A 14605-nucleotide genomic window follows, 5' to 3' on the forward strand; every position below is an offset into this window, starting at 1 on the left:
TAACATATAAAATTAACCATTATGCATTCTTTGTTATGGATGCATAAATTAGAATTATCAAGAATAAGAATAAGAACCTAATTATCCATCCATAATCAACCACATGACACTTAGACAATAAGTATAATTTTGGATCTCTGAAAAATTGGTAAAAACTTGACATAGCCATTCTGACAGGTGTGAGATGATATTTCATATAGACTTCATTTTAAAAACAATTTTAGGCTTACAGAAAAAATTGAGAATATAGTTCCCACATACATCATACCCAGTTTCCCCTATAATTAATATCTTACAGTAGTGTATATTTATTAAAATTCATGAACAAATGTTAATATATTATTATTAAATAAGGCCCATAAATGCTTGGATTTTTTTTTTTTTTTTTAGTTTTTACCTAAAGTCCTTTTTCTGTTTTAGAATCCCGTCCAGGATACGAAATTACCTTTACATTTGTTTTCTTAAGCTCCTCTTGGATGTGATATTTTCACAGACCTAGCCTGTTTGTGAGTTGTTGAAAGTTTTAAAGGGATACTGCTCAGGTACTTTGTAGAATTTAGAATTCTAGAATTTACTTGATATTTTTCTCATGATAAAATTGGGTTTATAGATCACTAAAAGGAAGATCACAGAAGTAAAGTGCCATTTTCATCACATCTCCCAAGTGTACAGGCTCACAAAATAATAACAATTGATTTGACAATGAATCACCAGCCTGAGGTAGTATTTATCAGGTTTCTTTACTGTAAAGATCTTGTTCTCCCCACCCACTTCCATATTGTACACTTTTTAAGTAAGTCCTTGTGCAGTCCACACCTATGGAACAGATAATTATGCTCCCTCTCTTTGAGGAGAGGATCTACATAAACTTTTTGGAATTATTCTGCATGGGAGGTTCGTGTTTGCCCAACCTGTTGTTTTAACTTATTGAATTAGCTTTTTATATCTGTATGGACTTGATGTTTGTTTTATACTCTAGGTTCTAATTTAATAGTATGATTTTTATTCACAAAAACTATTTTATTAACGTAGTAAAATGAAGACCCAGTCCCTTTGCAACCCCAACCATATCAAAAGGATAGGGTCAGGAAGGGAGAAATCTAATAAAGAAATGTCCCTTTTCCCTCAATGATGAAAGCTAGAGGGAGGAAAAAGAGAAGTGCAAACAGTTCACTAGAGGTAGGAGGAGAAGTAAAATGTTAGACTTGGGTGATAGCTGAAAAGGAAGAGCAAGAAGGAGAGTATAGGCTCTTGCTGCAGACCAATGAAAGGCAAGGGGTAGGGTGATAGGAGCCAAAGGAGATGGAAAAAGTAGACCTCATGGGTAGGAATCTGTTTCACTTGGTCTTTGGTCAGTCGATTTAGCTAGGGCCACACACAGTGCTAGATACAACAAACTACCATCACTGTTCCCAAGGCCAAAACCAGCAGTCCCACAGTCCCTGTGAGAAGGATTAGGTAATAGCCCCAGGGGAAGCTATTTTCTGGAACCAGAAGCATCTTAAACCCCTTTTGGTAGACCAAGAGTGCACTCCTATCCTGTAGTTCCTCTCTCCAAGAATCACAAATGGAATTCACATCTGCTGTGGGATTGTATCTTTAGAAGTTCATTGGAATTGATATTGTGTACCACACGTGCACCATACCCAGCTTTCTGAGCATGTAGGACCTGGAAGTCAAAGTTGTAGTTGAATCTTCAAAACAGTGGAATAAAGACTAATTAGTTGCCTGAGGCTAGAGATATTGGGGCAATGGGGCTGCAAGCATTGTCTTGGTGAACCTCCACAGGAACCCCTGAAGTCATTCTTGGCTCAAGGTAGCCCCTAAGAGCTTTATCTTGATTCTTTACCATGGAAACTTTGTTGAATGTCAGGAGGTGAAAACCATAAAAGTGTGGAAGCCTTCTAAGACTATGGCCTCAGGAATTTTCTCTTTCACACCACTATGTATACTGCCTCTAATAATTTGTCAAGGTTATATTTAAGTGTCCTATCAGATCCAGTAGCTTCTGCTTTGAGTATGGTGACTTTGGCTGTGATTCTCCATGTCAGTTCCTCTCTATCTCTCTCTCTCCCTTGATTTTCAGGTAGTGATTTTCCCTCTGATTTCAGTGGCCTGATAACTCCATTAAAGTCTTTGATTTTCAGGGTATTCTCCTTATTATTCTTGTAAGGATAAGAGTGATAACTTACAAGGTCTTTACATGTCAGAATTGACACAGTAGTATCCGAAAGTCACCTTTCTCATTTCAGTTTGAGGCTCTAGTATGTGTTCACAAGTATAGATATATTATCAGTCTTCCTCACAATCATATAGAATACTCTGTTCCAGAATAAAATAGAGCAATGCATATAAAATAGTATGATCTTCTGAATCCATATTTTCTGTAGTGTTAAAGCAATCTTATAAAAAACAGAGATAATGAACTACTAGACATGCAGTGAAATAAAGTACACATAAAGAGAAATACAGTTACAACCTGAAGTCAGTTTGTGATACAAAAAAAATCCCTTAACATAGTAATGTGCTACAATAAAATAAAGGAAATATCATAGATATAATATCACATAAAAACACTGAAAAAAGACCAACCTCAAAAACAAAACTAGGTGCATTTATTCGATATATTTTGAAATATATATATATGATAAAAAGTATAAGATGAATTTAGAATTTCTATCATTTTGTCAAATAAATTCTAAAGATAGCAAAATCTGATGACAAATAATAAACTAGTTAAAATGAACAGTGCCAATGCTACATTTTCAATTTCAAGTAGTTTCATCTTTTTTATCTGATGGCTCATCATTGATTTAAAATTTAAAAAAAAAAACAAATGAAAATGCAAGCAATAATAATATTTTTATTAAACTTAGTATATATTTATGTCATCTTTTTTATTTTTTTATGTTGCCAACATTATTTGGCAAGCTAACAACTAAGCACACACTGTTTTCCTTTACCTATACTCATAATTTAACACTTAATTGAAGAATGATCAGTTAATTTTAAAGCAATAAAAATATCTCTGAATTGTCACAGGATTAATATATACATTTGAATGTATATAGGAATACTAGGGGACAATAATCTCAGAAGCTAACAAGATTTAATAAGCAGTATATAAAAAATAGAAAATGGTGGAAAATTAGATAAAATAAAGCATTCTTAAACCATCCAAAAAATGACATCTGCTACTCAGCTTTAGGTAATTGCTAGCATAATTGCTTTTAAAGAGATGCCAAAAAAATCTAGATTTTTGGTTTTAAATGCTAGATCAATATTTTAACACAATATGAACAAAATCAGTTGTATCTACCAGCTGAATTTGGATCCAAGCAAAAAGTCTTAGTAATTCATGGTAAATAATAAATTCTTAAGTTAAAAAAATATTATACATGTACATGAATGAATAAAATATATAACATTTTACAAGACATGTTTTGGGGTCAGAAATAATTTGCAAGCCAAGAATATAAAAAAGCTATTATTCCCAAATATGGTCAACATTAAGGATTCACTTCTATCTCCTTTTCTTTGTGAGTATATCCTCCTAAGACCTATATTGAAAAGGAGCCATAGGAATACTTCCTGTGAAGTACTGTGAAACACAGCTGTGTGAAACACAGCTGGCAAATAGATATGTATATCATTTGTAGTCTGAGAGCATGAAAGTTACAAAGTAAATCACCAGTCTCTACCCCCTCCTATGCACATTTTAGAGGTAATGTTCAAGTAATAGAGGAGCAAGACTGAAGTAGCATGGTGTGTGGCCCTGGAGATTTGCCAAAATCTGCTGAACACTTTGGATAAGCAAGAAATTAACATATGTCTGTAAAGCCACTGATATTATAAGCTTATGCATTATTGCAGCATAAACTACCCCAGTCTGAAAACTTCAGCAACAAAGAAAACAAAAAACATATGATATTTGTAAGACAACTACTTAAATTCACCCACTCAACATTCTCAAACACACTAGTATTAAGAATGAAAGTGAAGATATTATTACTAAAGACTTTTCAGATATTGAAAAGATGAAAGAATTTTATGAAAACAAATTTGGATGACACGCAAGTCTGAAGGAAGAAATGAAGACATATTTTGAAAATTATTTTAAAAGTCTTAAGTCTAGAAGACGTCACTGGTGAAATATTTTTGAAATTGAAGGTGTCACTGATTTTTTTTCAAAACTGATTGTCCATCACTCAAGAACTCTTCCAGATAATAGAATAATAGAAATAAGACAAATGTCTCTCTTTTTATTTTTTAATGTTTTATTTATTTTTTGAGAGAGAGAGAAAGAGAGAGTGCTAGCAGGGGAGGGGCAGAGAGAGACAGAATCCAAAGACAGGTTCCAAGCTCCGAGATAGCTATAAACACAGTCCTTGATGCCAGGCTCGAATCTACAAACTTCCAGATCATGACCAAAGCAGAAGTCAGAGGCTCAACCGACTGAGCCACCCTGGTGCTCCAAGACAAATGTCTCAATTCTTTTTTTAATTTTTTTTATTTTTTTTAATGTTTTTATTTATTTCTAGGAGAGAGAGAGACAGTGTGAGCAGGGGAGGGTCAGAGAGAGAGGGAGTCACAGACTGAAACAGGCTCCAGGCTCTGAGCTGGCAGTCAGCACAGAGCCCGACACGGGGCCCGAACCCACGAACCGCGAGATCATGACCTAAGCGAAAGTCGGACGCTTAACCGACTAAGCCACCCAGGCGCCCCAAATGTCTCTTAATTCTTATCATAAACCGTAATTAACTCAGTACAAACTCGAGAGCATTACAAGGAAAAAACATTTAAGATCAACATTTTTTCTGCATGGAGATGCAAAAATCCTTATGAGGAATTATTAAATCAAACCCACTGATACATTATAGAGGATAATGCATTATAACCCAGTAAACTTTAATCTAGAAAAGCAGAAAATATTAATATTTGACAATCACTCAAATCAAATACTTCAACTGATTAATGGAAAAGGTGAAAACTAGGTATGATCATAGATACATGCAGTATGATAAGATACAGAAAGAAATTACAACAGTAAACACATTAACTTTAGATATATTTATTTTAAAACACAACAGACTTTAAATAAAAGGGAAACTTTCTTAAGAAGATAAAGAATTTTATAAGAAAATGTATCCTATCAGTAGTGAAACACTTAACTTACCATCCCTTTCTCAGGTCAAGAATAAGATTAGAATGTCACATTCCAGCACTCTTCTTCAACATTCCAATATAGGCAGAGTCCGTGCAATAGAGCATATATAAATAAATACAAAACATGAGATGGAAATAAATAAATAACTGGTTTATTTACATAGAACAGTATTGTGTGCCTTCAAGATCTAAAAGACTATACTTATAACACAGTATAAATTAATACGGGAATATAGCAGTCACTCCATAAAATATTAATACACAAAAATTAATTTTGTTTTTTATGCTGTGCAAAGACAAGTGAAAATTAAATATAATTACAACTTATACCAACAGGAAAACCATCAAATTTATTGTAATAAATCTAATTAAAAATAATGAAAGTCTTCTTCAACTGAAAATTATAAAATATTATTGAGAAGAATAAAACAAGAGCTAAATAAATGGAGCAATATTCTAGAATCATGAATTTGCAAGCTCATTACTCTAAAGTTGTCAGCTTTCCCAAATAACTCTCAGTATATCAGACTTTGTTTTTTATGTGCATTAAGAAATGAAAAACGGATTCTAAAATTCAGATGGAAATACGAAGTCTGGACTAAGAACAGATAAAGTAATCTTAAAGGGAAAACAGCCTAGCTAAAGAAGTAATAATATAAAATATTAAGACCTATTATAAGTTGAGATAATTAAGACAGAAAGGCAATGGTGCAAGAATAGAAAAACTGAATAGTGGAACAGAATAGAAAGCCCAGACTTGCACATAAAGGGCCACTTGTTTTATGACAAAGAGAACACTTCACACAGTGGGGAAAAGATAGTCTTCACTAAATGATGCTGTGTCACCTGGAAAAAGTATTTTATGACACTTACATAGTTAGATGAATGGTTAATATAATTGTAAATGTTAAAACAAAAACTTACTAAAACAAAAATCATAAGTGAACAAAGATTGAAGAAGATGTAGGCGCCTACGTGGGTAGAGTGAAGAGAGGGGATGAGTGCATTTGTGTGTGTGTATGTGTCACACTATGTTAAAATTATGAACTTCTAGTCATCAAGAAATAACATCAAGGAAATAGACAACAATCAGAATGGAACATGTATGTAAAACATATTCACATTTAATAAAGTACCGGATGCAAAAATATTCACAAAATTCTTACAAAAGTTAGTTGAAAAAGGCAAAAAATATTAATAGAAATATAGTTTAAAACTTGACCAATTATATTACATAAGGGAATATAAATTGCCAATACAATACTCAACACCATTTGTCATCAAGGTTTTGCAAGTAAAAACAACAATATGATAACATCACACACCCACCAAAATGGCTAAAATGACAGATATAAAATGCCATGGTTTGAGGAACTGTTATTCTCATACATCACTGTTTTTAGAGACTTTAAATTAGTAAAATCACTTTAGAATTTTGTCAAGCAGAGTGCATGTTCTAAGACACAATGATTTTACTGCTTAGTGTATACTCAAAAAGACTATATAAATATGTTTATCAAAAGCCTTGCACTGGAATGATAATGTCAGTATTACTCATAAAAGCCTCCAACTGAAAACTATCTAAATGTACAACAGATGGGTGTGGATGTCTATCATCACTATAAAATTCCAGCAAATGAAGTCAGAAACAAATGAGAATATGCCAGTCAATTCTTTTTATCTGAATACACAAATATAATTAATCTTTTTGAAGTCAGGATATTGTGAACTTTTAGTATAGAAGTACTAGAAGGAAGCAGTGTAAGGACAGTTTCTGGGGTGCTGAAAAGGTTTTGTTGCTTAATTTGGGTATTTTGGGTGCTAGTTATACAGTGTTTGGAGGCGGCCCTCTCTGTGCCTCTTTTATTTGTAAAAAAAAGAAATCTTGCAGAATATTTCAAGATTACAAGGCCTTGATCTCCCTTCACCCAAGACTATTTTTTAGGATTGTTTATGCAACTGGCACTTCTGAGAGGTCATATTATGCCTGTCTCCACACAAAGAATATTCTTGCTCAATACTTGCCAAAAACCAACAGGAGTGCTCATAGCACTATTATGATGCAGCACACTGCTCAGGCTATATCTGGCTTTCCAGGTAAATGTGAAACTATGCAGGTACTCAGGCTGTTACTTCTTCAGGTATAATGAAGTTATTTGTCTCTGACCCAGACGCCTTGGGTCTTTTGTCAGCATCCATGTGACCACAGCAGGCTGTCTTAACTTGTCAGTAGGGTAAAGTCAATCCCCCACAGTTTGGGTGAAGAGGATAGGATACTTAATAGAGACATGGATTTCTGGAAAAATTCAATTAAGGATTTGAGGAAATCATTGAGAACCAGTGAAAGATAATCTTGACTAAATGATATGATTATTTGACTAAGATATAGTTCTCCAATTTGTTGCCTGTGGTAAGGAGGAAAAATATCAGGTGATAGTCTCAAAAGCAGCTATCTTACAGCATGAGCACTAACTGATCTACCAACCATACTGAAATAACTAGCAATGAGACCCTTTCAGAGTTGAAGGAAGACTCTACAACCTGAAACAAAATTTACAGAGATACACATTTACAGTGAGCATGAAGTAAGAGGAATTAACCACATCACCAGAACATTGACTAGTTCACCTGGAGCATGCAGATATAAGGCATGTCATGCTCAGTAAGAAGGAATGACAAGCAGGTAGTCTGCCTCTCTGGTCAGTCTCTCTTGTAGTTTCTTATGTCAACCTTAGATCTATGCTGCAATGATAGTAAAACCTCTGAAAGTTGTCAACATGAGCCCTGACTGCTATTAGGGAGCTTTGGCTGGTTCAGAAGATTTTACTGAGAGATCCAAACTACTAAGAAAACAAAAGATCGGGGGCTCCTGGGTGGCTCAGTCGGTTAAGCATCTGACTTCAGCTCAGGTCATGATATCATGACTCGTGGGTTTGAGCCCTGCGTTGGGCTCTGTGCTGACAGCTAGCTCAGATCCTGGAGGCTGCTTCGGATTCTGTGTCTCCCTCTCTCTTTGACCCTCCCCTGCTCATGCTGTCTCTCTCCGTCTCTTTCTCTCTCTCAAAAATTAAAAAAAAAAAAAAAACATTAAAAATTTTAAAAAAAGAAAACAAAAGATTAAGCATTGACTAGTATTAGCCTCTTACTGTCTCAATTTTTTCTAATGCTGATGACAATGATCTCTGTGTGTGAATTTTTGTCTGTGTGTATAATATATATGCCTCCCAATCCTGGTGCCTCTATTTACCCCTGAACTCTTCTGTAAGGAAAACTATGTATGCACTCTAACTGTTTACAATGGGGAGAGTAAAAGTCATGCATCACCACCATGAAGCGCTCAGGAACTCCAGGTAATAGATAGGGGATGTAAATTTTTATGACCCTGGTGGAATTACGTGCTCAAATTACTGCCTTACCTGTTTTTTTTTTTAGGGGGGGGGAAGAAAGGGTACCCATATTTAACAGATTTGGCTCAGAAGAAGCCCCTTAGTGATGAAGGAATGTTAAATTGTTGTTTTGACCTCTTTAGGCTAAGGGGATAAGAGAGTTGATGTGCTACATGCTTGCATTTTCTCATCCCATATATTCAAAGGAGATTCTCCCATTCTCTCAGGGATGGCTGCATGTAGAGATAGTGAGACATAAATCATGCTACAACCTTCCTTCCTCTGCTATCCCAGGTAGCCGGGGAGAACTGATAATTACAGGAGGAAAAAGACAATACTTTAGAAAATTAATTGCATCCTAAATACTCAGTAAAGCCATTTTCCAAAACATGGGTGTCACTGTTCTGATGTAACCACTAGGTATACTGTTTTTGAACCAGCTGAATGCATGCCACAGGCAGGTCTGTGGATCTCTAGCCTGATATCCACATTTAGTAGTGATCACTGTACACTTAACAAATGACAGTGCAGAAAGGGCCCTACAAATCTTGATTGTCAAATGGAAATTGTGTTTTCAAAAGAGCAACTGACTTGGTCTTGGCAGCCTCTCAGATTTGCATTAAAAAGTGAAAGCTACCCCTTTGGGGGAATCCTTATCTTTCACTTCACTGCCTTAAACAAAACTGCTGGCTCAATGAGGCTTTCTACTCACAGAGATTTCCCTAAATACCGGGGCCTGGTTCACTGGTTGTTCATCTATATTAAAATATGATGGTGTGCATTGTACTGTTATGGAAAACCATCTGTGCAAAATCAGCACCCGCTATGTATAACCAAGGGTCAATACAGTCTCTTTTCTGAGTTGGCAGAACTTAGAAAATTGTTCATAGCCAGGCCATTACAACTCTTGGTGAACTTTGGGACATTGTTATTATCTCCTAGGCAGTTGCCTATAGCCTAATTGTTTGATCCGCCATGTGGGAGACAATAGAATGGCAGATTAAAGAAATTTATCTTTGAAGCTGTGAACTGTAAGGAAAGAAATTTCCCTGCCACTAATGAGAAATTCTGAGTCACAAATGTAGATGCCCATGGTAAGGATATGTTCTCTGATGGGACCATTTGGAATCAAACCTCCCCCAATCCCCATCAAATTGATGAAATTCCTATTGGGAAAATCTCAATAATCAAGATTACATTTTAATTCTAGGGCTACCATGTTTGCCACCAGGACTATACTTCTTGTATAGAAGCCTGGCACAAACTTTCCTGCTTCAAAGCCATAATAGGTTATGCATTATTGTGATCATAAGAGACCTTCACATCTTTAAGGAATCCCCATCAATATCTTTCAGACAACTCCAAAAATCTTTCCAATATGAGGAAAGTGACAACTGACTCATTATTTATGCACACTCTCTGGGAGTTTATTGCTATGATAGGGATCTTCCAATTGGAAAATAGAGTAAGAATTTTTTTCTCTGATGTTAGCTTACATTATCAATGACACCACCTTGGCCTTGGAAAGCATTCAGCTCAGCCTAAGTCATTGCCCAGAGTTGTTATGAATGATAGAATTGCCCTAGACTTCACCCTTGCAGGCCAAGGCAGAGTCAGTGCAATCAATAATAAATCCTGATACATCTGGATTATTGCCTTGGGACAAATAGAAAGCCAAAACAAATATAAGGATAAAGCCTCCTAGTTTTCTAAGGTAGAATCAATGAGTTATTTGATATTTTCTTATTCTGGTTAGGCATGGATCCCAGAGGGCATGACTGAGGAAAATACTGTATGTTTTTGATATAGGCTGAATATTTGTGTCTTGCTCAAATCCATATGTGTTGAAATCCTATGTTAAATGTGATGGTATTGCAAAGTGGGCCTCATAAATGAGATTAATAACCTTATGAAAGAGGTCTTAGAGATTCCCCTGCCTCTTGCACCATGTGAGGACACAAAGAGAAGATTACAACCCAGAAGAGGGCCTTTGCCTGACCTTTCTGGCACCCTGCTTCTGGAATTCCAGCCTCCAGAACGGTGAGAAACAAATTCTATTGTTTATGAGCTACACAGTCTATGGTATTTTGTTATAGCATCCAAAATGGGTTAAGACACTTGCCCCATTTTAGTTATTAGAATTTCACTGATAGGAAGCCTAGTTAAATGAGACAGGTTGAAAAGATTTGATTTCAGCTTCAGTTGGTCACCTAAGATTGGTCAGATGTGAAAATGTTTAGAGGTCAAGACAGTGCATGGCACAGGGCAAATTGTCAGAAGCCCATCTATTAACTCACTGTGCTCATGTAGATCTCTCTGTATAGATATTTGGATTATAAGGCCCTAAAAGCTTTTTAACCTGGGCCATTTTTTAGGATTGTTTATAGAGCTCAGATTTTGGAAAGATATAATAATGTCTCTTTTTTCACAAATATCTGGCTTGCTTCCTGCTAGTCATAACATCAGTGGGTCTCTTATGTTCAGTGTCCCTTTCCCATGATGCTGTGGGCATATACCAACTCCAGTTGACTCTCCATATTGCCCTATGGGACTTAGGATTTAGGGATCCAGAACAGTAATGATGGTATGATGACATTGTTTTTGACCCAGGAGTCTTATATTTTCTGTCAGCATCCATGTAACTATGGCTGACTCACTTATTAGCTCTTAAATAGGGCCAATAATTCCTTTGCACCAGGTGTTTTCATAAATCATCAGTCTCTACTATTATGGATCAACATATTTCGATATATTCATATATAATAAATAATTTTAAAGATTTAAATCTGAATCAATTATATAGATAGATGACCTAGGATAAGATGAGAGAAAATTAAATATATGATCCAGATTATATTTATTTTAGCTCAGTTAAAAATTTTTTTTAAGATTTTCATCCTCCCAGAGAGAAGAAAAGCATTGGTAGTTATGAGATTTTATGACAGATTCTATCTCAGCAGTTCATTTTCTATCTGAATTAAATTTTACATATAGGGATAATATTTTTTCACAAAGTGAAATATTCTCACTGCTGCTTTATTAAATATGTTACCTTATCAGAAGGAAAAAATCTGATGAGAACAAAATAGCCTCAAATAGCATTACACAGATATTACTTGTAGATAAAAACAGCAAACATACATAAACAAACACACATATGCACAGACTTATTCACATCAGCTATTTTCACTTAAGAATTTGCAGGTATTTTCATTTCAACAGATACCCATTCTACTTCGTTCATTATAATAGCCAGCAGGCAGATTATTGTATACTTAATTAATAATGTGTTACCTACTAATGGACTTCTATATTAGCTCTGGGATTTACTAATACATAATGAACAAAAACATATTAAAAACTTTCAGACTTAGTACTTTAGGGAAAATATTTCCTTGATAATTGAATAAGAGGTTAAATTAAAAGTAGTAGGACTCCTAAATCTTGAGGGCTGACTATAATAATTTTTTAGTGCTCTAAAAACACGGTGAAGGTCTTTTCTTCAAAGAAGAGTAAAATTAATTTACCACTTTCAAAACACTTAATATACCTAAGTACTACCTTTTATAACAATGACAGTTTGTTATCTGTTTATATTAAAATATTTCCCTCATTTATGTATTTGATATATTGCCTTTTTTATTCTATTTCGTTTATATTATTTATTTTTTACTTTAAGGTATATCTTCTCAAGGTGCAAAGTAACAGTAAAAAAATATTAAGATATCAATGAACAAACCAAAAGTGAAATTAAGAAAACAGTTCTATCAAAAAGAATAAAATATTTAGAAATAAATTTAAGAAAAAAACTATGCGAAACATACTCAGATAACTAAAAACACAACTGAAAAAAATTTAAAAAGCAAAATAGGTGGAAAGATATCCTTGTTCATAGATCTGAAGACTTAATGTTGTGAATATAGAAATACTCTCCAAATTAATCTATAGATTCAGTGTGATCCTATCAGAATCCCAGACAGCTTCTGGAAAAAATTAGCAAGCTGATTAAGAAATTATTATTGAAACTCAAGGGACAAAAAACAGCCAAAATAATCTTAATATAGAAGAATGAAGATGGAGAATTCACTCTTACTGATTTTAAAACTTACCAAAAAGAAACTGTAAGCAAGACAATTTAGTGCTAGAGTGGAATAGAAAATAAATCAACAGAAGAGAATTGAGAGTCCAGAAATAAACATTTGTACGTAAGTCATTTGATTCTCAACAAGGGTGACAAGACATTTAATGAGGAAAGAATAGCCTTTTCACAAACGATACAGAGACAACTGGATATCTACATGCATAGGAGTGAAGTTGGACTCCTACCAAATTCCATACAAAAATTTACTAAAAAATAGGTCAAATATATAAATATAAGAGCAGAAACTATAAAATTCATATAATAACAAGTCTTTGAAACCTTCAATTTGCAGTTTTTTTTTTAGATATGACCCCGAAAATACAATCAACAAATGAAAAACTAGATAGATTGGAGTTGATCCAGAATAAAATGTCTGTGCTTCAAGAGACACTATTAAGAGACTTAAAAGAAAGCCCACAGGCTAGGAAAATATGTTTGCAAATCATATATATCTGATGGGAATTACAGCTAGATTCTCAAAGAACTCAAATATCAGTAATAAAAAGACAACACGAAACATGGGAAAGAATGGCTAAAATTCAAAACAATGCCAACACTCAATGCTAACAAGGATGTGGAGCAATAGGAACTATCATTCACTGTTGTGAGAATACACACTGGTACACCCACTTTGCAAGACCTGTTGGCAGTTTTTTAGAAGTTAAATATAGTCTTACCATACAACCTGAAATGCACTTCCAGGTATTCTCCAATGAGTTGAAAACATGTTTGCACAAAACTGTATGAACAATTGGGGCACCTGGGTGGTTCAGTCGGTTGAGCGTCCGACTTCGGCTCAGGTCATGATCTCACGGTTCGTGGGTTCTGTGCTGACAGCTAGCTCAGAGCCTGGAGCCTGCTTCAGATTCTGTATCTCCCTCTCTCTCTGACCCTTCCCTGCTCATACTGTATCTCTCTCTCTCTCTCTCTCTCTCTCTCTCAGAAATAAATAGAACATTTAAAAATTTTTAAAAATTATGTGAACATTCATAATTTCAAAAATTAGAGATAGCCAAAATGCCCTTCAATTGCTGAATGGATAAATAATCTATAGTGCATCCATAAATTGGCATAAAATGAATTATCAAACCATGAATAGAAATGGGGAAATATTGGGGCGCCTGGGTGTGTTAGTCGGTTAAGCGTCCGACTTTTGCTTAGGTCATGATCTCGCGGTTCGTGGGTTCGAGCCCCACGTCAGAGCCTGGAGCCTGTTTCAGTCTGTGACTCCCTCTCTCTCTGACCCTCCCCTGCATGCTCGCTCTCTCTCTCTCTCTCTCTCTCTCTCTCCTAGAAATAAATAAAACATTAAAAAAAAAAAAAGAAATGGGGAAATATTAACCATGCATTGGTAAAGGAAAGAACTCATCTTAAAAGGCCACATACTGTATGATTCCAACTCTATGACAGTCTGGAAAAGGCAAAACTATAGACTGTAAATGGATGGTTGCCAGAGGTCTAGAGGGAGAGAGTAAGGGATGAAAAGATGGAACACAGAACATTTTTTAGGGGAGAAAAACTATTTTGTAATGCTGGATACATAAAATTATGCTTTTACCGAAATGCATAAATTTGTGTGAAGTCTAAACTACTGACTTTTAGTTAATGACCATAAATTTTGTTTCCTTAATTGTAACAAATATACCACATTGATGAAAGGTATTAATAGGGAAAATTATCTGCAGGGTTAGAGGATATATATGTGAGCTTTCTGTACTTTTTGTTCCATTTTCCTGTAAACCTAAAACTGCTCTAAAAGTAGTCTATTCACTTTTTTAAGTGAGGAAAAGATATAAATAGACTTTTCTCAGAAGATGTACAAATAGTCAATAGGCATTATAGAGATGCTTGACATCATTAGTCAGTGGAGAAATATAAATCAAAACTATAATGAGACTCCACTAGGTATCCA

General features: G+C 34.8%; 1 pseudogene; it reads right to left on the bottom strand.

The window, feature by feature from the left end:
* Positions 1-1173: 1173 nt before the first annotated feature.
* LOC120245567 overlaps positions 1174-14605 on the bottom strand; it is a 28040-nt pseudogene continuing 14608 nt past the window's right edge.

This window comes from Hyaena hyaena, unplaced genomic scaffold, assembly GCF_003009895.1.
Source record: "Hyaena hyaena isolate Hyena2069 unplaced genomic scaffold, ASM300989v1 scaffold_423, whole genome shotgun sequence".
In the NCBI taxonomy this organism is placed as follows: domain Eukaryota; kingdom Metazoa; phylum Chordata; class Mammalia; order Carnivora; family Hyaenidae; genus Hyaena; species Hyaena hyaena.